The sequence below is a fragment of the Lathamus discolor genome, chromosome 3 (assembly GCF_037157495.1).
Source record: "Lathamus discolor isolate bLatDis1 chromosome 3, bLatDis1.hap1, whole genome shotgun sequence".
Taxonomy (NCBI): domain Eukaryota; kingdom Metazoa; phylum Chordata; class Aves; order Psittaciformes; family Psittacidae; genus Lathamus; species Lathamus discolor.
Genome location: NC_088886.1, coordinates 114988536 through 115013817, shown reverse-complemented (window position 1 = coordinate 115013817; position 25282 = coordinate 114988536). Strand labels below are relative to the sequence as shown.

The 25282-nt window shown below is 37.2% G+C and overlaps 1 protein-coding gene across 15 annotated transcripts in view; it reads right to left on the bottom strand.

Moving 5' to 3' along the window:
* The window catches only part of GTDC1 (glycosyltransferase like domain containing 1), a 338529-nt gene that overhangs the window by 289725 nt on the left and 23522 nt on the right, over positions 1-25282 (bottom strand). Inside the window, exon 1 of one of the 15 annotated variants that reach the window (XM_065671265.1) lies at positions 11735-11803. The exons of the other annotated variants lie outside the window; for them this stretch is intronic. The gene's annotated coding sequence lies outside the window, so the exon portion shown is untranslated. Of the gene's footprint in view, positions 1-11734; positions 11804-25282 lie in introns of those variants that run through there. 15 annotated transcript variants of the gene reach the window in all.

Here is a 25282-nt window from a genome sequence, read left to right as displayed (position 1 = left end):
AAGAGCTTAACAAACATTAATTAAACCTCACAACACTCCTGTGAGGTAGGTACGTATTGTTATCTCTACAGATAAGAAAACATGAATTAAAAATTGTGACTTACACAATTTTCTGACAGTAGTTTTATAGTAAATCCAGGAACAGAAGAAAAGGAGCAGTGACTCCTAAGTCCCTACTTCCAGTCTCCACAATACACAATACTCCTGCCTTTAACTCAGCAGAAACTTACTGGCTGTTCAGCCACATGTGAAAAAATGTTTCAAATTTGTTTAAAAATGTTTCAACATTGTTATTTTTTCATTAGCATGAGCCCTCACCAGAAAACGCAAATACAAATGAGACAGCATAATATTAATACTAGTCTTCACCTGGTACACCAATGAATTCCATCTTGAAAAGGAAAATCCACACTTCTTGAAGCCATATGCATTTCTCATATGATTGAATCCCCAGTATCCTCTTTTCATTTACATTTCTTAACACCTATTTCCTGCTCTTTTACCTCCTTTTTCTTTTATAATTACTTCCTACTGTACTTCAGTTAGTTCTGTATCATATTTTTTTCTTTTTTAAACTTTATCAATGATGCAATAAAATACAAAGAATAGATTTACTGCATATCAACTACTTATCCTGATGGGACACGTCTGATTTTTCTGTTTCAAACTACCCTCTCTTCCAACCATTTTCCAATGTATGGATGTGTCCACCACACCTCCTGTCCTATAGGTCTACAACCTCAGATGTTCTCCCCCTCCCTCATCATGCTTCATTCCTCATTAAGAAATCTCCAGCTTCACTACAGTCCTTTATTTGCTATTCCAGAATCAAAGCTTCATGGCTCCCTTGCCTTTTTCTCCTTGCTTAATCTCTGGTCTCACTGCCTGGTCTGTCAATTCTTCCACACACAGATAGTCTCAAACACCTTTACAAACAATCTCTTTCTTCCTCCTTCATCTTACCACATCAAATCCAAAGTTTTTCTCTTCACCTCTGAATTTTTTTCCCCCAGTTAGGCTCAAGGCTCAATTTCATACTGCTCATTTTTATTAGACTCACCTAGTACGTCTAAATTTCCCATCAGAAAAAAAGGAACAGCTCTTTATATGCTGCCAAAGAGTCATCCATTTTTTGATCAGTTCTACTCCATATGCTCCTTCCAATCTCCCCAGTCTTCTGTTCCTTTTCTCTCCTCTGCAGCCTCAGCTCAGAAATACTTTGTCTACCAACACACCTCTACACGTACTCTGCACATGCTTCTCTAAGCCTAGCTGCTTCAATCTTTGGTCTTCTACACTCCTGCTGCTACCTTCTCTCCACATTCTTTTCTGTGAGCACTACAAGTTGAGACTCTGAACACATCTTACATATACCTATCAATCTCGCTGTACCACTATGAACCAGACTGTCCCTCAGAGAAAACTACTTCAACAGTGCTTTCAGTCAGCCCAAGAAGCATGAAAGTCCAGCCTAATCTTTAAAAATGCTATTTTTTTTCTTTACAAAAAGACTTGCTGAAAAAGCTACAATCCTCAAAATCAGCCAAAAATACAAGTTGTGTATTTTCACAAATATAATAAATCTGTAGCCTATAAAGTGGAAGTCTCTGACCCACTGATTTACAAGCTAAGCTGGTATCATTAACTGTTTCCACTGGACATGCACACTACTCAATTTAAAGAAACAGTTATTAAAATACAAGTAGATTAAATAAAGATATTTGGTGGGGTATTGTTGAAGTTACATGATTTTCTATGACTTATTTATTTTGCTTATTTTGGAATCGCATGAAAAGTTCGATTAGGGTTTTTTTTTAAAAAACATACACTTTAGCACATCTTGTTTGTACTGCTTGCTCTAACGAAGTGAGCCTACATTTGCCACTGTACAGTAAAAATAGGTACTTATTCATATACTCTCTGCAAGTGGCAACTGACAGGCTTTGAAAACTGTTCTCATCATGGAATCTGCAACAAATGTTCGGTCACCATTTTCTCTTTCAGCTCTCAAAATTACAGCTGGATTCTTTGAGCATTTCATGTGGTTTCTTGCATTTCAGTGCTTCTGAACTACTTGGATTGCAAGCAAAAGTTCTGCTTACAGATACTTTCTTGCTCTCACTGACCAAATGGTGTAGCCAGAAGAGTATAGAATGGAAGATATCACTCGTTTCACCATATAAACTGGTTAGTGTATACATACAGCATCCCCCCAATCATACTTCAGCTAAGCAGAAGCTGTATCTCCTCCTGCAGCACACAAACCCACTCTATTCATTTTTCATCACTGCACAAAGGTGAAGTTTCTGAAGAATCTACTAAGCAAAATATTTTATCACATGTGTAGGAGAACAAAAAGGCAGCATAAGGAAAACTATGGTCCTCCAACATCTTTTTGCTGTTTAGTTACCATCACACTATTTCACAATGAGCACACTATCTAATGGGAAGAAACAGATGTGGTATTGTTCACTATTTGCTTCCATTTTGAGCACACTTGCTGAAGCTCTCTCAATTTCTGCATGTGTAGAAAAGGTCAAGAGTTGTTTTATTTAATCTCTGCAGACAACAAAAGTTGTATTTTTTCCTTTCTAGTATCCCCTAAGGTTACCCACTCCTTTGCATTCAGGTAGTGACAGAAGCAATAGCTGAAATCCTTTGAAAACTTGAAATATACAGTAGAGATCAGTAAGTTTTATTGTGAGAGGCGTCTCACAGCACATTAGTCTCACTGCCCGCTACTGTAATTTACTTCTTCTGGATTACTAATGTTTTTGTTTTCCTGATTTTTTTCATGTTAGTGAATTTTTATCTCCAAAGCCATGAATGATGTGAGCCTTGCCTACCATGGAAACTTCCACTAACAAGCACTCTCCAATGCATTAAAACAGGTTGGGACCCACAGAAAATCAGTTTCAGTGAGGCTCGTACAACTTTTGCTTTTTCCTCTTTAGATTTATCAACCTTATTTTCAGGGAAAACAGTTGCTTTTCCCAAATAGCTTCTTATGGTAAGACAACAGACAATAAAATTGCTTCTGAAACTCTTCAACAATTAATTTTTAATTCATTCTAAAAAAAAAAAAAAAAAGTAATAGATGCTTATGAATACTTCACTTTGTGATGACTATAAAAATGATCCCCTCTGTGTCACAGGAAAATCCAGAGCAAGGCTCAGTTCTGCTCTTCTAAAGCCCCACACTGGGTAACATCAGACCAAAGTGTGAGCACAAGCTTCTCAGGCATCAGAGAAGCACTGGGAACATCAGACACTGAAATATGTGGAGGTGTATTAGCAGTCCTACCATCCATCTGTCAGAAATCTTCGATGTTCCTGCACATCACCCACTGGCAGAGCTGTCTGCCAAGCAAAAATATTATGAAATGTTCATTATATACTCAAATCTCCACCCCCTTCCCAAGGAGGAAACGTAAAAACCTGTCCCTCTACACAGACATACTCACATTCGTTACCAAGAAACAGTGAAAGACTTTCAAATTCACCCAGAAAGAAAACCTACCAAGAGACCAGGACTGTGAATATACATGTATTTTAGCAAACTTTTACTTACCAGAGCTTATACTGCTTTTAGTTTGCATATATCTCATTCTTTAAGGTATGTTAAAGACCAAGTTTACAATTAACTGAACAGACAGTGTACAAAAGGCTTTTAGAACTACACCATATGGTCGAGGGAAAGGAACAATCTGGACTATCCGCATTTCAATCTGCAGGCTTGTCCACCTCTATAACACATTGTATTGCTGTAATAAAATATTAAGATAGAAATGTAAAAGTGAAAATTATCTTTTGCACTACCAGGGAAGAAGGCATCCTACAGTCTAGTGCATTTAATAAATATTTTAAGTTTTATGATTTTGGCATGCTGAATCAGATATAATTAATAAAATTCCCAATTCATTTAAAACAGTATTTCCAGAAGGATATGAGTGTGTATTCATCTTATGCTTCAAGGAAATAAAAAATACCAGTTTACATGGGGCATACTGGCAGCAGTTTATGTAACAGATGACACATTCTTGGAAATCAAATAAAAGCAGAAAGAAAATACCCATTGTTGCTTAGTGAAGGACTAATCACATGGTCACAGCTGGAACCAGTGTAAATTATTCATTAATAAAATTCTGTTATAGTAACCACTTTTTTTTTTTGCTTTCCAAATGCCAATGGAAGGAAAAAAACCCCAAACCTCTTTCAGTTTTTTGCAGAACAGATACACTTTTAAGTATTCCATACTAACTATTAAACATACCAGATATTTGCAGAGAAAAAAAAAAAAGTATTGCTGGTGCTAAGGAAAAATATACTTACGTATTTTACATAAAATCCCAGAACACAGTCCAAGAAGATACTTGCTACAATTAGAGATACCAGCCTGACTCCTGGTCACACAGAATTCAAATCTTGAGAAAAACCAGCTGAAGTCTTTTGTAAAGTACATTTTATAATGTAAAGGAATATAAATGACAGCCTTGTTGCATCAGATTAAATGCAGACACTAGAGAAAAAGATCATGCAATACTCAAGCATTCCATAATTACGTACTCTGTTGGATATAGGTATCACAGGCATGGCCAACAATGTTTTGCACAGGGGGCTGGACTAGATGGCCTCCAAAGGTCCCTTCCAACCTGAATTACCCTATGATCCCATGTTCTTTCACTATGGAGTTCTCCCTTCTTGAGTTGTGAGCCTTATTTTCCCTTTAACTTAAAAAAAAACCAAACAAATAACAACAAAAAAAAAAAAAAAACAACAAACAAATCACCAAAGAAACCTCCCAACTATTTCAAGTTTTCTGTTTCATTTCTTCCAATAGCAGGGGAGAAAAGTCATACAAATCTGTATGACTTTGCAGATAGCAAGTTATTAAACCACAAAAATCAGATCATTCCCTGCAATTATTCTGAAAGCAACCTCCTGCTATAGCAATGCTGGTATATTTGTTGTTCTACTCAGAATACTACAGGGTAAGAGGTCTGTTTTTCTCACCACTTTGGCGAAACTACTGAGAACAGCAAAATAAAGTATACCATCTGATGCTTTAAACTGCAACAATATAAAGCAAATGGAATAGGTTCTTTTCTAATCTGAAAGAGAAAACAAGATCACAACATTCCTCATCATTCAGTGCAAACACTGCAAGAACAGAAACCTTAAAATTTACTAGAAGTCCTTTAACTGAAAGGTTTCTTTGCATTTAAAAGCTAAAAATACATCATTTCCCTCATTCTGTGCCTTCTAAGCAGTCTGAGCAAAGACTTAAAGCACCCTGGCTTGATATCTGGGGTTTATTGTGGAGCCTGCTAAGGACTTCTCAAATCTCTACCGAGCCACAAACCTTGAAATACAGCAGCATAAGCCCTGTACAACCAGTGGGAATGCTCAAGTGGAAAGTTCAAAACATGCTTACATTTTCACATGATCAAAGGCTAAACTGCTCTGTTCTTCAATTCACTGCAGTTATTCCTACCTCACAGTGACATCCTCAGTAAAGAGATACACTTTATATGAAACTGGTTAATATGAAAAAGAAAACCCCAGTTTTCTAGTAATTAACTTCAAGTGGTATGAAATGACAGTTCAAAGCACCATTGCGGCTAATAGCATTACTTACATACAGGAGGAAATCACTACCTAAGGAAACTAGAATAAATAAATGAAGTGTAACAATTTTGTCAAATACAGAAACAAAAAAGACCCCAAATGTCCTACTAACTTTAGTGTTAGCAATTATCCATGTACTCTGTCAGAATAGGTAAAATCTTCTGGCAAGCATGTGAATTAAGTACTTAAGTGCTACTGAAAAATCTGTAACTAAAAAAAAGCAATGGCAGAAAGTATCAGCACTCTCACATGTACAGTCAGATCAGTAAAGCATATCCTGACTGGCTAGGATACACAGGTAAGTTTACTTCATGTTGTTTGGTGATGGGTTTCTACTTCAATTTTTTTTTTTTCTTTTTAATAAAAGCTGTTGAGGGCTGCATCTGACCAGCTCATGACTTTACAAGAACTTCTGTAGAAGAATTAGATGACGTAATTCTCCATCGGATCGAAGGCGGTGGCCATTACATCCACGAAGGGCAGCCTGGCACCTTGCTTTTCCCTATCCCAGAGCCCGCCAGACATCTTGCTTTTCAGAAGTCTGTCCAAAGAGTTTTGAAACGTAATGAAAACAGGCCTAGGAGGACTCCTCCATATGCTTCCCTGTCCAAAGAGTTTTGAAACATAATGAAAACAGGCCTAGGAGGACTCCTCCATACACTTCCCACAATCTTCTTCATTTGTCTGCTTCAAGATGAAATGTGACAAAAAGAAAACAGTTACAAATTCCTGGGGAAAAAGGCAAGTCAAATCAAAATCAGACACATATCCACCTGTCACGCATCTTCTGCCCACATGCAATATTCTCCTTGAAGCTACACCACATACACCTGATGGGTATTACAACAGGGGTTTTTAACTGATGCAAGACTATTGCTCAGGCTACCTGAAAAGTGATGCCTTTGGTTTTGCAAACCACTACCAGCACCAGAAACGTGTGCCCGCACATACCTCCACACCATTAGGATGGGTGTGCAGTGACCATGAGGAAAGACAAAAAGCATAAAAAGCAACGTTTTAACCATTTTTCTTCACTGGAAACCTTGAACCAAGTTCTAGGTAGACTATTTCTTTCACACCAAGCGTGACAGAGTAAAATAAAAACAGTATTTAGTTTAGTCAGGAGAGAAATATGACAGATATAAGCTAATGTTAATGCTACGAAAGCTAAGATTTACTAGATCACTCAATGAAAGCAACAAGACAGAATTTAAAATGACAAACTTCAGATGAGGGAGCACACTTTGGTGATGTATGAAAAGGAGAGAAAAGGATGCAGATGAGGACAGCTGCTGTCACCTTACCTAGAGAGCTGCAACTTACTTCCATCAGCTCTATTTAAATCAGTATAGCAACTTTCTCACACAAGCAAGCATCAGGACTATTAATTTCAGTGGATATTACCTGAGTATGCACAAGAAACACAAATTCAGGCATTTAAACTTCTGGGCTGATTTACACTTTGAAGTCAGAAGTAGTAGTCATCTAAAGTGTCTACTGAAAGGTAACGAGCAAGTTAATTTACTTAGTTTATATCATTAAGGCATAAAAGTCCTCATCACAGTTACATAAATGAAGATAAAGTTATTCATAGAAGAGGAATAAAGGGTTCCAAAATACGTTGTTCCTCTGCAGCAGAAAATAAACCACTGAAGACAGAATGATGCTGCTGGATGAGAGAAGGGCAATGTACAGAGAGTGAATTTCATACTGATAAGGAGCTGATTAATATTTGTGACAGTAACAGAATAAAAAGGGTCTGGGCTTAACCTAATAACAAACAGCTTTTAAGTAAATGTTTTGTTTTCTTTAGCAAGACAAATCTTCAACAAAAATTTTAAGTACCAAAGCTTTCTCTCATTCAAATGCTTTCATGTGTTGGCGTTTTTTCCTGCCGTTTCATTCAAAATATACAAACTCGATGCCTACGACTACCACACAAACCTGAATTATGGCATTTAAATCCAGTCATTGTAAGCTGAGCACTCAAACGGCCTGAAGACAGAAGCTTAAGAAAAAGCAACTAGTCTCTCAACCAGAACTAGCAAGCATTTACTCCAAGGGTCAAACCCCAGAGGTTAGGACTAGGGGTGTCTGAAATACAAGTCCTAATTCCTGCGGTTTTAAGGCAACACATTGTTGCTGTCCCTCTCCCCTCCCTGGCCTGCAGCTCTCTGATATTCCGTGATGTTGGTGAGATTTCTTTGAAAAACCAAAACCAAGTGGCAAGCTCATGTGCTGGGTACAGGAGGGTGCTCTCAAAACGCTCACAGCGTCACTTTTCATCTTCTAAGACATAAATTCATGTGATCTTTTAACAACTATTTATTTCACACCAAACCAGATATCTCCCTAAAGCCTACCAATACAGCCTGCAGGCATATTTCTTAAATAAAAGTACTGAATCCTTGTATACTTAAAATTTGCATAGCAAAGGGATGAATCAACTATCACAGAAGTAGTAACACTGTGCAGCAACTGCTCACCTCTTGCAGAGAAAAAAAATCCCAGTTTATCGGGTTTGGGTGGGACTTCACACCAAGTGCATTTCTTCACGTTTCACAGCTGTGAAGTATCATTTTCTTGCAGAACAACGACAAGCACAACTGCTGTTCAAGCTATTCAGTGCATCAGCTACATTTGTGCAATTTATATTTTGCATATGTAAAATATAGCACCTCCTTACTACTTGTAGATTTATTTCTGCTTAAAGGTTAATGAGATTGTATACCACCAATCCAACTAAATTAAATAAGACAATTATTTTGTTAGTGTATTTCAGATAATTTCCTGTATTATCTTTGCTATAAACAGAATTATTTCTGGCTATAGAGATGCTTTGCTTTTAACAAATCTAGCAAACTATGGGATTTCCAGCAGCAGCTACTATTAATAAATCACAGAATCATAAAATCATAGAATCGACCAGGTTGGAAAAGACCTTTCAGCTCATCCAGTCCAACTGTTCCCCAGCACTGCCAAGGCCAGCACTAACCCATGGCACTGAGGGTCTTGTCTACACAGTGTGTGAACACTTCCAGGGATGGTGACTCCAGCACTGCCCTGGCCAGCCTGCTCCAATGCCTGAGCATCCTTTGGGGAAGGAATTGTTCCTCATCTCTATCTAAACCTCTCCTGGTGCAACTTAAGGACACTCCCTTGTTCCTTGGAAGCATCTTTCCTTTTTTTTTTTTTTTTAATGAAATATAAGGTGCTACACCAGGACTACATTTGACAGAATAAAATCACTCTGTTACCCTGTGTTGGAGAGTTCAGAAAATAAATAGTTACATTTGAAAACAGAGAATGAAGCCCCCAAAAAATTAAAACGTGAATTCTGCACATTTGTTTAGAGCACAAGAGCAACTTCATTTTACCTGAAGAGCCAGACACTAGAAGCAGGTATGTAGCAGAGGGAAGTCCAGTGGGAAAGCTCCTACCCACATGCTCATTTGAGAAATATTTAACATGAAATAAACGCTTTTTGTAGTAATGGATCAGAATTTAAGCTTTGCCAAAACTACTAGAGGAGGAGATCTACTGAAAACCTGTGATGGAGGCTAGCAACGCATGATACAGCATCCCCTGTGATCTAAAAAAATTCTTATCTGCTACACAGCAGAACATAAGCTAAATGTCAGTTGCCTTAAAATACAGTAAGAAGAATCTGTTTTCCAGAAAGGCACATGGCTGAAATGGTGCTGCTCTTAGTCAAAGTGCTCAAGTCTTTGATTACAGGAGCTTTATTTTAAAACTTATATTGGGCCTGCTTCTGCCAGCCTCCCTCAGGCAAAATGCTGCACCTACTCACATGCGAGCTCTCAGGACTGGGCACACACGGCATACTATATAATATGTAACACATGATGAATTTACATGTTCAAAACATGACACAGCTTTACATTTACATTGATGATGCCAGCACTGTCCCATGCAAGCAACAGTGCGATGTAATCTCCTCAACAGTGCCATGACAACCAATGTAATTATACTGAAATAGTATTAGCTATATTTATATTGGGGATAGTCTTACCACAGTTCTTAAAGACCTGTTCTGCTGCTCAGGAATTAACCATATCTCCTTGGCCCTGCCACAGCACAATTATTCATTTTGACATTTTGACTAACGAACTCCTCCCTCTCTTATAATTCACTGGAGATAGCTCAGATTTAAATTGGTTTAAATATGGTTCATATACTCACACGATCTCATTTTTTCCTAATACCTTATTTTAATTCACTGAAATGAACAAAAAGAATTCGGTTACATGTTTCCTCCTACCCCCAAGAGGAAATGTGTTTGTTTTGTTGGGTTTTTTTCCCCTATACACAAATCAAACCTAGTAATGTAAGGAACTCCCATAGTAAGATTAACATCTCTGAGTTAAAAAAGATAATAAAATTTTACTCCTTGCCCCCAGATCAGCTTACACAAGGTCACCCTCCAGCTCACCACAACCCCACTAGTCAGCGAGCCTTTGGCAAGGAGAGGCTCTGAACAGATACTGCTTTTACCACATTTTTGCTGTACTTTTCATGGGTTTTGCCTTATTTACAGGTACATGCAATGAAACACCAAGACTTCTGCAATAACAAAATGGTTAAATTGTCAGGAGTCTGCACGCATGCGCTCTAAAGCATACATGGTATAAATTAACCAAAAATTAATTCTACTGTGTGTAAAAGCTGAAATTATTATTTAAATTTATTTATTCTATTATGTTATTTAAAAATTATTTAAATCACATAGTTCTTACAGCTCAGGTTTTGGAATCACTGCACCACTGCCCACTGTACCAAAATGCTGAGGAAAGTCAATTCTAGTCAAATAATTTCTTTTGACTGAAGTGCAAATGGCATGAGCTGAATGTGTATAAACTAATTAGCAAAGCAGGTATTCAGGAGCTGTGGGTAACTTCTCGCTCTGCAGGCTACCTAACAGCAGATACTTCACTATTTTTAATGACCATCATCCCAGAAGCACAACAGAAGCAACCGAATCGCATTCAGCCAACAAAATATGAAGATATTTTCAGAGATGTTCTCACTGTTAACTATTAATACTGAAGTGGAAGTTAGCACACTTAGAGTATTTTGAAGAACTACCCTTACTTTTGTTTTGAAATCACTGGAGGTATGATTATGGCATGCAAATCCCTTAGAACTAAATACCCTCATCAAAACATCTTATAGGTACATTAAAAATTGAATGGGTATAAACAACTCCAGCAGCTTGGAGCTTGAGTTGGTATCGAAGTGATCTCTGCAATTCATAAACATCAACACTTGGGCTAGTTTGCATGGGAATACAAGCCACTAATTATTATCTTTTGCTTAAGGGCACGCATGGTGAGCTCCACAGGTATCGCCACTGCTTTTTGCCTAATGTATTGCCTCTTGAAGTCTTTCGATGTAACAACTTGCTGATATACTCTAAAGCATTTCTAGTGATACCAAACTGCTTTATATTCAAAGAGAACACACTGCAACTTCTGAAAGATGTTCCTAAGAAAGAAAAATGTATATACAAAACTGTTCGTGACTTGCAAATAGTCATTTCACATTTTTCATTAAAAGACATATTAACTTGTTACTTAGCACAGGGCCAGCTTTGTAACAAAAAAAATGATGCTTTACAAAACAAGAAAAAACACATTTCTATCTTTTTATGGAAACTACTTGACTTTGCAGGATTATTGGAACTTCTGCCTTAATGACCAATTTAAAACCAAAATTAAGTTACAATTTATCAGCTGTCTTTTTGCATTAATGGTATTTAAAAAAAATGGGTCTTTCATGGCAGAGCAGGAGAACGTTGGAGGACACAGAGCTGTCTGATATTTTCCCTAGAAAAATTTCATAGCACTAAAGTGCACAGAACACGCTGTAGTTAAAACTATAATAGTAAATATTTATATTGGTTGTTTGATGATAAATCATTTTTCTCTGATGTATGACTAAAAGCATGAAATGAAGTACTGAAGCCAAATTACTTCTGCCAACAGTCAAACCTACATGGAAAATGGAGAAAGTACTACATGGTAATTTAGTACTTCCCCAAATTATACTGCCCAAGAACTGACCCAGTGCCTGAAGCATAACATACCTGGACTGTATCGCATTCTGCCAGCTTGCTCTCATTGCAGCTTTTGTGTTATTCTTCTATATCTGAAAAATCCCTAGATGACAGAAGTAAATTTAAAGTGAGCTTTATATTGATGAAACAGCCTAATGAAGACCTAAATGGAGCTGAAGACTGGGCCAAGAATAACTTAAGGCTCTTTAACCTCCAAACATCGAACACCAAGAGGTCCCAAAACTTTAAGAAAAATTACGACTAAAACCTGCAAAAATATGCTGCCATTGCTACATCCAATAAAAGAAATAAAGGTTGCCATTAGCCTGCTATTCGGAGAACTTTGTACTAGGTAAGGTTTAATTACGCAAGCTAGAAGACACCATGATAGAGAAAAAAGAAGTTTAATAACTACCAAATCAAACAACCTTGAAAAAAGAGAGAAAAACTGCTCCTACAACACAAATGGGAAAAGAACACCAGCCACCAGCACATCTCCTAGACTAGCTCTACACACTTGTCTCCAAATTCCTTCATCCTAATTTTTGACTAGCTGACATGAAATTTTCATGTGCATTAGCCATGAACTTTGGAGAATCTCAGTCCTGATCGGTTCACAAAATGTTTATACTGCATCTTTTCACTAAATTTAGCCATTCTAAAAGGATATTAAGAATCCTGTTTGCAATCTGTTAAAATGATCACTCAATCCAATTCAGGTTCTGACTATGTGACTTCAAAGCAGCATTTGGCCCGCTTAGTCTAACTCAGTATTTTCCACCCAGAATGGCAAACATTGTTTCATTTCTTCATGTAAGTGACTGGTTTGATTGATAAGTAGTTTCAATATTATAAATAATGAGGTAGCACAAATTCTAGAAAATGAAAACTTCCTGAGCAAAACGAACAGCCTCTTCAAACACTACTCGTCATGTCTCATTATTAACTATTTCCTCACTAAATATTCCTCACTAAATAACTTTTTTTTCATTTAGATTCACAGATATGCCAGACTGCTGAATAAAACAGCAATTCAAAGACTGAAGACATTTACACAAGGTTTACAGTTAATGAATTTCCAAAGTTGAAAGAAAATATTGCAAAGAAGTTAGTTACAAATAGTATTGAGATTCTGTAAACAGATTCCTAACTCTTCAAAAGAAAATCAGTCACTGCATGTAGCTTTAAAGCAGGTCTTTCAAGTTTGGTTAAAACTAAGCCTTGTTTGTTTGCTTTTTTTCTTCTCAAAATTACACTAAAATAAAAACAGTACTAAAAGATGCAAGAAACAATACTAAACATCCCAAAAATACCTTTTTTTTTTTTTGGTAGAAGCAGCTCTACAGATTCCAACAGCCATCCTTACATGAGTGGGCTAGGTACTCTACTCATTTAAGCTGCATTTTGATCACCTGGCTAGATGGGCTTATAGGAAGATAAACAGAACCACCCCATCTCCATGATGGGGAAATCTTCATGAATGATAGCAAGATTAGGTAGATAAGTGGCTCACATTTAACTTACTGTCAGTCACATGGATAAAGTTATGCACAAGACTAACCCACAACACTGATTCTCAGTATATGGCAGAATAATGCTTTCCTACGCTGCTGCTTGTGATGCCACAATGAATTTTATATGTTCCTTGATGCAACACAAAGTCTAAACCAAATATCCTCCTAACACACAAACTGATACTCATTGGTACACTACTTACATGGAGATGCACAGCCATTTACAGCCATTGCAGGAACCCAACCATAGGGATTTTCCCCCATTCCCAAAATGTCTAGGTATCAAAGACCTAGTAATGTACTCTCTTGCAAGAACCCAAAATGGATGTCTCCATTTAAAGTGAAATAAACATGAATGTAAATCAGTAAGAGCAGCATGTATCATTAAAACTTATTGGCAGCTAAGAAGTAGGGTCCTTTCAAACACCATGAGAAAGCTGTAAGTGTAGCAAGTCACAGTATCGCTAGGAGAGATAAAACTCCAAAGTTAGAAAAAAGCTTTAGCAACCAAGATAAACATTTTCCAAGAATGCACAGTACGTAATTATGTTGCTGCCATATGCAAATCCAGTGTCACTACATCTGCACCGTTGTTGGTACCCATAATACCTAGACTGACTTGGTATAGGTATGTTTAGCATATCTTTAAAACAACACACCTTCTGTTTCGACCTAGCCTTTGATCTGCTGAGTGAAATGAAATGCATGAAATCCTTACAAAGAAATGATAATAGCTAGCTGCTTTGATACCTATGGCAACATGACTAAAAGTAATTCAAAGAAACAACTAATTCAGTTTATAAAGTTAAGAGCTTATGAGTTTGGTGGGTGTTTTTTTGTGGTCTTTAACTTATTTGCAAGGCTCTTTCATCCAATTTTGTAAAGAACTGTAAGTAACCATTCTGAGTCTATGATTACAACATTAGGATAAGTGACACTTGACTGAAAAAGTTAACAGGATGGCAGCCTCCTTTGTTTTCATTCTCAAAGAATACAAAAATACTCTTCTCCTTCCATGCTCCTCTTCTATGCAAAAAAGAAAAAGACTGCAGTTTGGATCCATGGTCCTAGAAACCACCCTCCCTCCACAATGATTAAATACATAGAAATACTTAATCTTGTACTTTAAGTAAAATTCTTTAGCAATCTGGACAATGCAAGATGAAGATAAAGTTCTATTTTACTAAAACAAGTTCATACTCCTGCACACAGGATGTCTGCAGGATTTGGTCCAAGTCACCTGCAGTCCATATTCTTCAATGCATTAGAAACTACCAAAATACCGTGTGGCTCTTCTTCCCTGCAGGAATTTGGGAAATTCAATGATGCAGGCAGTCACTTTTTTTTTTTTTTCCTTTCTTTTCTTTCTAAAATTTATGTTTGCATCCCAGCAATTCAGCTTGTGCCATAAAATGTTTATGGTTTCAACTTGTATGGAGAATCAAGCTGCCTTCAAAGATTGAAGGGCCATTCTTACTGTCAAAACTAAGTTTCACAATGATAACTCTATTTTCATAACAATTTCACAAAAGATACAGAAATATATTACTGTTTGAGCTGTAAGTAGCCTTACAGAATAAAATCATGCAACACCAGCCAGTAAGTTTCTGCTGACCACAGAACACACAATTCACTTTCGTCAAATGCTTTTATACTATTCAGTCACTTATGCATTTATAAGACTATAAGTCAATTGCCAAAACAAAAACTAACACAATACAAAATGCAGTTTTCCTGCATAAAAAGGTTTAAAAAGCCCTTTATTTTCAGAATTTTAAGTCATTTTAAGTTAGTACAGAAGATAAAAGCATATTTTTAAGTCACTATAAGTCAGTACTGAAGATAAAAGCATATTTTAAGTCATTATTTCCTATTTATGCTTCCCTCTTAGGTAGAGGGAGGGGGTTTAGTTTCCACTCTAAGCTGCAACAAACCAGTTGGCCTAGCAAGCTCGTTCAATGCTTCAGAACTATCACACTGCAAATCCAGGTTTTAGCTCAACACTTTTACGCCCCAGCTTAGCCAGGCTCAAGAGTTCTGTACATGCTGTGTATGTCCACCCTCAAGAATGACACTATTTCAGTTTTCACTCTCATCATCTAAATAAATGATATTGATTGGTTATTCAGTGATTCAGGTAAGTACATGGCACCTGGAAATCTACCTAGTGACTCCTTTGGCTTCATTAAAATCTGGGTATTTGTTGTAAGAAAGCAAGCCCATGCTATAAGCTATAACCTTTCACTTCTAGCTGCTGTTTCATGAACAAAAGAGCAGAATAAGCTTCTCCCTGATCTCAGCAGGAATATCACCTCCTATAGATCTGTCCTATCTATTACAGGGTCTCTAAGACAGTAAAAGTTATATATCCCTGAAGTGAAGGGATATGTGTGTATATATATATATATAAATCTACAGCTATATGAAGTCCATGTTTGGAATGCTTTAAGGCCATCCTGTTTGTAACTGCACTCCTATACACATCTAAGACATGCTTAGAATTTGCCTGTTACAGGAACATATTATTCATGAAGAATTAAAAAACAAAAACCGGGAAAAAGAAACCAAAACCAAACCACCAACAACAAAGTCCAAAACAAGACAGAAAATTGGTATTCTAGGATTTACTTCTGCAAAAGCCATTCTGGCTACACCAGGGTCCTATCAAACACGTTGGCTCAGATGAACTGGCAGCACACTGTCAGGTTCCCGCCAGTACCTGCGCAGTTTTTTTTTCCTAGCAAATATCTGAGTAACCACTCCTGGTTTCTCTCATTTAAAGAAAAAATAACAGTAATAAAAATACCATTACAAAGTATTTTGAACCAGTGAGTCAATGAGATTTAAGACTGGAAATCACCTAAAACTAATTATTAACTGTTTACCAGAATCCTGTGAAATTTCTAGTAGATAATACTCAAATTCTAGTTGTCAGGGAGGTATGAGAAAATGAAACAAAAACACACAAACCATACACATACACACACACAAAAACTCCCATGCATAAACATATGAATACATACAACATACCAATGAAAGTTCTACACTTGGCTCTTCTTGCATGGGAAAACCTCTCTGGAAACACAGCAACCTCCCCCCACACCTCAGCCGCTTCCAGCCCAAAGTGCAGCATGACTTTTGATATGTATGCTTTCAATCTGTGCTTTGCAAGCGTGTGGTAAAGTCCTTTTTAAGGATGATGTGAAATACAGGTACGCAGATGGAAGTGTTAGAAAAGGTTCTAGTTTCAGTCTCTGAAATACCTTCACAGCAGTAACCACATGATTCAAGAGTGTCGGCACTGACTGCTGCTACCATTTGAACATAGGATACTGTTTTGCTTTACACTAACTCATAGTCATCAGATTTTAAAGTGCTACACTTTCATAACTCAGGATTTAAAAAACAAACAACAAAAAAAACACAAAAGAAACCAAAACAAACACTACTCCAAAACAAACAAGCAAACAAACAAAAAACCTTCTAGCGATAATGTCCTAAAAGAGCAATGGAGACTTTGGAAGTTTTACTGGTTTTACTCGTGAAAAGTAAATCACAGAACACCAGGTTGGAAGGGTCCTCAAGGATCATCTGGTCCAAGCTTTCTAATCAAAGCATGACCTAGACTAGAGATGCCAGCACCCTGTTCAGCTGAATCTTTAAAATTCCCAATGTTGGGGAATCCACAACTTCCCTAGGGAGATTATTCCAATGGCCGATTGTTCCCATTGTGAAAAATTTTCAAGTGGCCTTGTTAAAAATTAAATGTGTTCAATTTAAAACATAGTTGCCATGTCCTTTGTGAGAAGGGACCACACAAGAAAAATGTATGAAGTCAGATGGAATTGCCTTCAAACAACAGAAACGCATCAGATACAGCGCACAGATTTACCTCACAAACCAGATGATCATCAGCACTCCAACTTCATCCCACTGCTTTTCCAGAAGGCATGGGGACAAGCAGAATGCACAGAAGGTGTAGTTAGTAAGGCTTTGTGTAGGAGAGCAAGACTTAGGAGAAATCCACAGCAGATGACAATCCTCAGAGGCACTCATCCTTCTAGACCTGAGCAGCCAAGAACACCACTGTCACCTCTATAATCCTGCAATCTGCACGCTGTCTTGCATTTTTACTAGCACCATGGTGCAGCAAAGGAACCAACAGCTGAAACGCACCCTGTATTTTCTTTTAAGCTTAACAACAACACTTGCGTATCAAAGCCTACATGTGGAAATCACTAAGGTTTATGGAGCCACTTAACTGCACACTGAAGCTTGAAATGAGTTACAGATGGACAAGTTGTGCTTACCTACCCACTCTATGCCTGATGCAAATAAATGAGAAACTAGAAACTGGTCACCCCCGAGAGTGGCACTGGTGGCTTCCACCTGATCTCCACTCACCCCAGTAAACACCTTTCTGCCCTTAGACTGATGATTGTTTTGCATGTGCTCAGAGTATTTCAGTGTATGTTCCTCCCCTACGTTCTACACCAAATGAAATTTGAGTACAACAAAAGTATTTTAGAAAAGACACCTACATAACTTGGACCAGTGTTTTCAAAACAAGAAGCTGAAAGTCTTCTGGAGTTACAATGAAACTTGGCTACCTAAAGTTTAAATCATTCCTGAAAAATGGCAGTTCAGCAAAGACTCTCAAAAACTTCTGAAAATCTTGCCCTGTATAATGTCTATCATAGTGCTGTCTTTGCAACATACACATTTTTTACTGTTTATGGAAAAAAAATAAAATACACAACATGTAATACTTGTGTGAACTAACACTTTCCCCCACCCCCTGCCACCACTGCAAGTTCATTCACTTGGGCATTGCACTGGAGATGAGACAGATGCTCTACCTACGTGAGGCTGTTTCTCCCCAGCTCTGAACAGGAGCTGTGCTACCTGTCCTCTCCCAGACAACACTACTTTTAAGTTTCTGTGACTTACATTTCTGCCCAGCTCATGAAGCTACTGTGGGCCCTGCTCATCTGTGCAAGAAACAGCCTCAGAGGCTTCAGTGTCTGGCAAAACTCCCAACTGAGGAAGCACTGTGGAGGTTGTAAGCAACCTGGGGAAGGGAAGGTCCTGGAGTTTGTTTTTTACTCCTGTATCTCAAGTCTAATTAAATTTGAAACATGGGAGAATTTAAGTCACAGATGAATAATTAAAATATGAATCATAAAGGATTTCATAACTTAAACATACATAGTCCTTGGCATGCGATTTCATGTGAATTAACCACGTCTTCAACCCCCTTCCTCAAGCTCGTGTATATCATCTGTCTGGAAGAGATGCAGCTACACAACCTGATTTAGCTGAAAATGTCCCTGCTCATTGCAGGGGTTTGGCCTATATGACCTTAGAAGGTCCCTTCGAACCCAAACTATGCTATGATTCTACTAAGCTATAGGCATAATACCTTCTCCAACCATTGTGGACAGTAATACCACCTACAAATTGCAGATACTGTAGTACATGAAAGCTCTTGTTCAGTGTTTCCACTCTTTAGCAATACGTAAAGGAGACTGCACTACTCAAGAACTAGGCTTTCCAAAACACTACTTTTTCAACAAGCTTTCCTTCTGGTTTTGCTATCTCGATGACTGCCACTGAAAAAAATCAAATTCCACAAGTCTTTCCTACATCACACTGCAAATGACATACCACTAATTGATTTCAACTCACAATTTTAAAATACAAAAAAAATTGTTCTTACACAATTTATGTACTACCTAAAGACTCTTGAATACTCAACTGATAGTTTTATAGTATTATTTTAGAAGTAGTAGTAGTATTAAAGAGACTAAGTGAAGAGTGATAGGGAAAAGCTTGCATCTTTACAATAAAAAGCAGCTGAAAAACAACTTCTTGATACTTTCTAGAATTTAAAAAAGAAAAATCCCTAAAAAACCTGAAGGAAATAGCAAGATGAGGGAGGAAGAGAGTTTCACAAGCATCAAACAAGCCAATAAAAATTTCATTACAATAAATGGACTGAAAAAGTTCCAACAATCTCCATGTTATGGAGACCTCCGATAATGCTATTACAACACACAATTCCAGAGCTAGCAGCATTCTGATGCCTTAGAGTCGAATAGACAAATCAATTAGGCCAACAGAAGAAATGTGTGCCAACATAAACAACACAATCTAAGAAATACTTGAATTCTCTGCTGTCTCATAAGAGCTTACACTGCCGCCTTTCCTCATTGTAGCCCGTCTTTTTGTTAATTGACCACATATTTTAATTTAACACATAGGTTAAGGTTGTTACTCTTCTAGCAAATTTACTACAAGTTGCCTGATGAGTTTGTAAGTTATTGGAAAAGAGTGGAAAGAAGAAGGAACAGCACTGGCACAGACTATGTCACACTAGCTTGTTTGCTTAAACAGATCAGTCTTACGGCATTTTCACATGTGTAGGAGTTGTACAATGAAGTACACAGCCTTCCCTTAGAAGAGGCAACCCCAGCTGGTTTAAATATCAGACACTGGCAAGGAGGGATTACTCCCTTAAAAAAACTGACTGATATGCCCACTACATGCAAAATTCACAAAAAAGTGAACAGATTTTTAATCTTTCTTTTTGAATCTTCAAGTGTCTTTTACATTTGAAGATACAACCAAATTTATTAATTTTCATATAAAATATGAGAATTATATAGTTAATATGTAGTCAAAATATAGTCAACTCACTATTGACTATCATTAGTCTGAACAGTGGAATTCCACATATTTTGATGGGGGGGGGGGGGAAGGACTTAGGATGGTAAATAAGAAATACATATCTGAATGACCAAACATTTTTGGTCATCTCTTCATATTTCACTGTAGGGTTCACCCATCTTTTAGGTCTATCACTTATCTTCAGCTTGTATCTGAATAGGGGATGGAAGGGGAAGAGAAAAAAAATGGTATGAAGTCAGCCGGTCAAACTCCACAAATGCTTCAGCCTGAGAAAGAAAATACTACACAATATTACATCACCCAAATATTTATCCCAAGTAATTTCCTCAGTCTAGTAATGTCTGCAGAAAAAGATTACACTTCAGCTGAAAGCAAAAGACAGGAGAGTCCACAATCACCTGTGTCCACTGATTTCAAGAACAGGTAGGTTCTTTTACTTCACACTTGATTAAATCCTACAGTGGAGGAGTCAGGGGAGCCTTGCCTCCTCTCCCCCAAAACCCTATTAACCTCACCTGCCATTAAAGATCCCCTCTACAGAAGATGATCACCATTATCACTCTAAACATATCAGGAAAACACCCCACCCTACCAGATCTCAAGACAATATATTAATGACAGCCTTGCAGTGCTGTGTAAGTTGATGTCAAGGGTTTATCTGTTTTTCTACTTCATAGTCTCTTTAATGTATATGCAAAGACTGAACTAGCCCTTTTGCCATGGCATTATAGTCACAGATACTCACACTTCTAAGCCCACCTCTGCATCACAGAATCAGGGGATGGATGAAGTTGGAGGGGGCCTCCAGAGATTGACAAGTCCAAACCCTCTGCTCAAACCAGGGTCAACCACAACAGGTTCCCTAGGACCACACTGAGTTCTCAGTTATTACCATAGCTAAGAGACTCCGCAGCCCCTCTGGTCAATGTTTCAATGTTTGATAACGCACAGTGAAAAATCTCTGTGTTTAAACAGAACTTCCTCTATTTCATTTTGTGCCCCTAAGCCTACTCGAGGCTAAAATGTCCCAGCCCTCCCTGCCTCTCCCCATATCACGCACGTATTCTCAAAATGGGGTTTCCCCAAACTAGGTTCTTTGTACTAATGATGGTTTTACTGTATTTTGATGACTGAACTACATGATTAACTGTGGCTATAGGTATATTTTTCCAGTATTCTTTGCATCATCTGAAAAATAAAGCAGCAAAATTAAATAGCTAGCAAAATTGCTGATAAAAGTGTAACACAAACATTTGCGACCCACTACATGTACATCTTTCTCATACCATTAAAAGTTACGCTTTAAGCAACAGGACATTTTTAATCTTTTCTGTGTCTCAGCTACGTATAATTGAAGTTTTTCTGTCAAAATATTATGTTGTAATGATGTAATGCTTTAAAACAAACTAGTTTAATATAGCAGTATAGGCCAGACACACAATCCTATTAGAAAAAAAAAGACATCAGCTTTGTCTCACAAAGCCTACTATCACAAAACCATAGTGACTGGCATTAATTGGTTTGGGGTTTGTTTTTTGTTTTTTTCTGATGTTGTTGTTGTTGTTGGGAGGGGAAGAAGTGTCAGCTTTTAAGCCTTCACTGATGGAAGTCCCAGTTAACCTTTACTTTACTGTGTCCTGGGCTAAATCCACTGCAACATCCTCTATGCCCTTTTAACTAAAGAAACTTTTTGGAAGTCTTCCAGTACTTTGAAATAAACACATTTACAAGATATGCAACAATTAACGTGAGTGGTTCTAGAGGCTCACGAGACAGTTCTCAAGTCCCTCTGATGTGATGTCCAGATCTGTTTACATAATTTTTTTATTTAATATTTTATTTCAGAAATCACTCCTCTAGCATCTTTGGCAAAGTGGGTGTGAACTTTCTACTCCAAACAAAAAATGATATGGGAAAGGAGAAAGTACTGAAGTGTGTAAAAAGCAAGGTTACATTAAAAAGGCAAAAAATACATTAAAACAGTCCAAGTTTATGTTTAATGATGTCTAAGAGAAAGAGATGACTTCTCATGAGACACACTGAAAATGACCATTTTACCCTACAGATGGTTGCTTTGATACAAAGATTGCGATGTCTGTGCACCTAAAGGTTGGTATCTGTCTGCTTCTTGACTGCAAGTTAGATTACTTGTATCTATGTATTTCTCAAAATGATAACTTTTTCACTTCAATCTTCAAAGAACTTCAGATTCTCAACAGCAATGAATTTGTCAGAGAGTTTCCAATCCAAGCTTTAGAAGACAGATGACAGAAATAGGATGAGAGGATATTTTTCAAAACATAAATTCAAACTAGCAAAGTCTGAGATATTTTATTATTGAATACAAAGAGAACCCATTGAAATAGCTCCCGAATCATTTGCAATTATCTTCAAAATGTCACAGAAGAAAAACTCCCAAAGACAGGAATTCCAAGCACAAACAAAACTTATTCCAGAGAAGAAAATGGAGAAATTATAATTAAAGTAATCCTTACTTCCATACCAACAGGTTACCAAAACAAGTGATTAAATTATCTATTTGTACACATCAAAAGGACCGGCCAGTCAACATTTGTTGGGGGAGAAATTAAAAATTCACATCAAGCCAATCTTAATTCTCCTCTCTGACAAGGAATTCATTGTGACTTCCATGAGTTTATAGAAAACAAAAAGTTTATTTATCTAGTTTATACTTTTAAGATTTGGGAACATTACAGGATGCAAAACTGCACGGTGGAAGTACCAGTAGTCTGTTATGAGAATGGCAGAACATTGGAAACAGGCAGGAATCTGTCCTCACTCCAGTACGCTTCAGTATTTTTACTGATGGCTTGCAGAGAATACACTTGAAAATCTTAGCAAGTAACACTGAGCTCTAGGAGGTGTTGCAAGCAAATACTTGAATTTTAATATACCTGCAGATAAAATACCACTTTTGATAGAGATCTTAAAGTTTAGCAATTAAATTCCAAATTACATTCTTTCACTATTTTACGCATATTTAAGTCAGGAATGATTCAAATCAGTCTCATTCTACTTAAAAACAAGAGGTGAACAATTCTCAGTATACCTTCCAGACCAAATGTCTGCAAATATGGATCCACACTGAAACAATGAAAATGGAATGGAGAAAAATGAATGGAGAAAAATGGATGAAAAGATGCTCCCACATCATTGGAGCAGCATAAAGGTCCCAGCTCTGTAGAGGCACAGATGACCCATCCCACAGATCTCCTGCTAATCTTCACCAGTTCTGTCCCCCAGCTCTATAGTTTTCATGCTGTACCTCAATGTGGAACAAAATAATTCAAAAGTAATTCTGAGTAAAGTCTATATAACAGTCCTAATTCTACACAGGCTGTTCTGCAGACACATTGCACAGCCCAGTGTTTTTAAAAACACAAGCATTTTTAAAAGTTATCAGGGAAGTAGTCATAAAGTACTTTTCTCCAACAGCAATCTATACACAGTGGCTCCTAGTGAATTAGCAGAAATGTTAAACCCCCAAACTTTTATCATTTTTATAGCATGTAAAAATTATTTACTACATATCATGATTTTAAGAAGTACAACTAAACAGAGCACTACTGTAATTTTCTAGCCATATTTTTCCTAGTTTTAATGTCAAAATATTTAAATTATGAACTCTTTATTTGAAGATGACTAATCATAATGTGTTCCATTTGGGGAACAAGAGTTCACTATCCTAGAGTCAGTTAAACAAAATGCACTGTCCAGGCTTAAGATGAAAAACTAAAATGGAGCCAGAAGAAGTTCCTTCCTCGTATCTGTCAGATCACAAAAGCATCCAATACAACAGCGTAAGGTTGCCAGAAAACCCTGAGATTTTCAAAAAGATATTATTTTTTACATGTGGCTTAGTTTCGAAGCTGAACCAGAAATTACATCCAAGCTTAGGATAGTAAGCCTTTCTGCCAATGAATTTCTTGTAAAGTCAACAATTATAATTTATTCTGATCCTCTGTGTCATCATATTAGTAGTTATTTTTCAGCAATCCCAGAGCAGCAACAAATAATGCCGTAGAAGAGGCCTGATATAATTACAGGCTGAAAAAGATAGGCCAGCACCCTTACACTCAAAACTACCCTCTGTGGCTCCTTCATACCCCATATGTTGCTAATAAAACTGTTTGAATCATACCTATGAGACAGTTTTACTGATATTGTATCAGGTCCCTAGGTTCTTTGTATGAGATACGATGTCACCAGCACTATAACTATGCAAATTTTGTGATACAGGATCCCACTGGACACAATATTACGTACGTAATTCGCAGTATGAAACTGTGCATTAACAATAATTCTAGTGTTATATAAATGAAACAACTATGTTTATTGAAAAGCTTACCATACCACAATGAAATCAAATTTTAAAAGCAATAAAGAGCAACTGATGTGTTCACAGTAAAGATGGCAACATTGGTATTTTTCCCCAAACAATGCAGATTTCGCTTCGTGTTCATGTGACAATGCTTTACAAAAAGTTTTAGCACCAACACTAAATAAATGCAACTCCCCCCACAATATTAATGAATGGCTTAAAATAGGAACCTTCTGAACCCCATTTTTAGGAACAACTATATGACTTTCAGCAAGAATGTGAACTGTGTTAACACGCAAGCATGATTCTCAGTTTCTACTAATAATGAAAGAATAAATGATAATGATAAAAACCAAGAGCTGCAGCAGTAAAAAACCAACAGCTTGGGGATATTAACACATCATGCTGAAGCACCTCAGAAGCATCATCTTCTGCTCAGAAAACACCTGCGCTCCAAGTCCGTTTCTGACTTCAAATATCTGTACGACCTCAGGCAAACAGTGCTTTGTCCCAGCTCACATCACATGCATTAGGGTCTCTTATTTCCTGTGTAAGAATGTGGTCAGTGCTTATATACATACATGCAAAGGGCACATCTGAGAGATCTTAAAAAATCAGTGTTGCAAGAAGAGACTGCAGAGGTGCAATCAGAAATCTGACAGTACAAGCAGCTTGATAATTCAAACAATAACAACGTTCCTCTTCTCCGTGTTTCCAGTGATTTCTTCCCTCATCTATTAATCTGTTGGTTTGCTGCAGGTGGGGAATACTGAGGCTTATAAAAGGAGTCTGTTTTTAGAAGAAGACGAAAAAAAGAAAGGTAACAGGCTAGCATGATAAAAGTGAGTCTGGTAAAGAGCCAGACTTAGAAGATAAAACTATGCTATTTCACCAAGATGCCATGAGAATTAATAAACCAGGTAATTCTGTAAAGGTAATTTTACATTAAATTTGGAGAGTAAATTGTCTGACATATAAAGGAAAATACAACTTGGTACTTCCTGGAAATACTTTTCAATGCCTTCAACGACA